Here is a 2,500-nt window from a genome sequence, read left to right as displayed (position 1 = left end):
AATTGTTGATAAATAATTTTCTGAAATAGTGTGTGATTACAGTCATGTCATAGTGGTGACTTGTAATGTTTCTGCAAATGTATGTATAATAATTTGCAAAAAGCAGATAATTAAAAAATATATCAGAAAACAACAAATTCTAACTTTGACAAAGCTACAGATTTTTAATGTATTTCAAAATGTTTAAATAAATATTCACAAAATATATATCAAAGTTGTGAGGAGAAGTTGTAGCATCAAGAAAAACGAAGTGTAAATGAATGAGTCTCTATGGCCCTCTATTGGATACATGTGGTCATTGCACTTTAATTCCATAACTATAAGAAAAAAAGTTTTTCGACTAACCTATAGATGGCAGTATTCTATCCCTAACACATAGAGCAATGTCCAAAAACTATTTAGATTTAATTAAGATCATCATTTAAGTGATTTTTTCTTTAAATCATTTTTCATGAGCCAATTTATGGCCTAGTTATGTAATTGTGCAGTAAGTAAAAAAACTTCAATTTCCACAAAAACACAGCATAAATGTATAGTTGAGAAGTAAATAAAAAAATTATATATAGTTTTTCCATATAAAAAAATTTATATTTCCTCATGCAATCGCTCTTTAAAAGTTTGGAGTCAGTCTGACCCCAAACATCTTAAGTGTTATCCTTTTTTAACAGTGATTAAGGGTTAAACACACGCCTTTGATTTAATAGAAAATTAAGGCCAATTTTTTTTTGTCATATTTTGTACAAAACAAAACCTGTTCAGTGCATTTGCTTTACAGTGAACCTAAACTTATTTTGAAGCTGCTGTCACTGCTTTATGGAGAGAACAATCGTAGATCTGTGTTCATGAACTACAACTCTCTTTATCAGGGGTTCATTTTATACATCTTTCTCCATATTAAAAACCACTGTGTCCATGAGCTTCCGTCAGGAGTGTGTGTGTCCTGCTGAACGAGCTGTGTCTGGTTCTCTCCTCTGACCTCTGACCTGTGTGTTTCAGGGCTACTTCAAGGTACTGGGCAAAGGCAAGCTGCCGAAGCAGCCGGTGATCGTGAAGGCCAAGTTCTTCAGCCGGCGGGCCGAGGAGAAGATCAAGGGAGTCGGAGGAGCGTGTGTGCTGACCGCATAAACACCTTTCTTAAATAAAGCTGATGAAACTCTCTCTCCTGCTTCGTCTCGCATCACTGACCTGTGCTGAGCTGAGCTCCTGTGACGGCTCTAGAGCTCCGACTCTCAGGGGTTCACATGGACAGCGACTGGTGGCCCAACACTCGAGTTAATGGCCTTAAATTTAACATTAACCCTTTAGCTGTCACCTTCCCACTAGCAGAATGCTTGGCGCTCCCTTTTTCCCCATCATATATTTGAGTAATCATAAATTGGGTATCATTTGAAATCCTGTGAATACCATTTTGAAATTGGATTTTGCGCAACTGATACAGTACTCTAAATTATTTTAGCGGCTCCTAGTGGCTGGTGTCTGGTTTTGGAAGTGGCAAACAAAGTTCTATCACTGAAACATTTCCAATAGTCTCGGGTGTATTTTCAGGCCAGCAGTCGTACAGTCACACGGTGTCTGCAGAGAGTGACAGTGAAGTGAGGGCATCCTTCATCTTGACTCCCAGAATGTTATCTTTCTAGGCCAATGATGGTGTTTCAACCACACGTGGAACATTCTTAGACTTGTTCATCATCCTGTCACGTCCCAACACTCTACCATTCCAATGCACTTCCATATTAGAATAAGAATTGTGTGTGCTCTCTTACTGTCATGTGATGGTCACACACATCTTAAAGATAACATTTCCTCCACAATTCAAATTACAAAATGCATTTTATCTGTTTAATCTGATCTGGTCAGAATATTTGGAAAGGTCTGAGACAAGGTTCCATATTTGTTGACTGTTTAGTGATGGAAGGGACTTTGTGACATTTATTTTAATGGTTTTGTTTTCTCCTGTAACAATGGATTTTGGTGTCACCTGGTGGATTTTTTTATTACACCTAAACGAAATCGGTAACGCTTTACAATAAGGTTTCATTAGTTAAAGGGATACTCCACTTTTTTGGGGGGAAATAGGCTCATTTTACAACTCCCCCAGAGTTAAACAGTTGAGTTTTACCGTTTCCAAATCTATTCAGCCGATCTCCGGGTCTGGGGGTCCCACTTTAGCATAGCTTAGCATAGATCATTGAAGTGGACAAGACCATTAGCATCTCTCTCAAAAAAAAAAGACCAAATAGTTTCGATATTTTTCCTATTTAAAACTTGACTCTTCTGTAGTTAAATCGTGTACTAAGACCGACGGAAAATGTAAAGTTGCGATTTTCTAGGCTGATATGGCTAGGAACTATACTCTCATTCCTGCGTAATATGCAAGAAACTTTGCTGCCGTTCCATGAGTCCAGCAGGCGTAATGATATGACGCTAAAAAAGTGGAGTATCCCTTTAACATGAACTAATAATGAACTGCACTTCAACCAGCCTGATCTCACGGCAATTC

At 37.9% G+C, this 2,500-nt stretch overlaps 1 protein-coding gene and 1 long non-coding RNA gene across 2 annotated transcripts in view; one reads left to right on the top strand and one right to left on the bottom strand.

Annotated features, from left to right (window-relative positions):
- LOC307151691 overlaps positions 1–1,156 on the top strand; it is an 18,805-nt gene extending 17,649 nt beyond the window's left edge. Inside the window, exon 2 of the long non-coding RNA XR_013819914.1 lies at positions 997–1,156. This is a non-coding gene — a long non-coding RNA (uncharacterized lncRNA). The remainder of the gene's footprint in view (positions 1–996) is intronic.
- Positions 1–2,500, bottom strand: part of LOC307151144 (endonuclease domain-containing 1 protein-like) — a 244,755-nt gene that overhangs the window by 238,811 nt on the left and 3,444 nt on the right. The window lies entirely within an intron of this gene.

This window comes from Squalius cephalus, assembly GCF_949319135.1.
Source record: "Squalius cephalus genome assembly, chromosome: 23".
Lineage (NCBI taxonomy): Eukaryota > Metazoa > Chordata > Actinopteri > Cypriniformes > Leuciscidae > Squalius > Squalius cephalus.
This window is presented reverse-complemented; position numbering and strand designations above follow the sequence as displayed.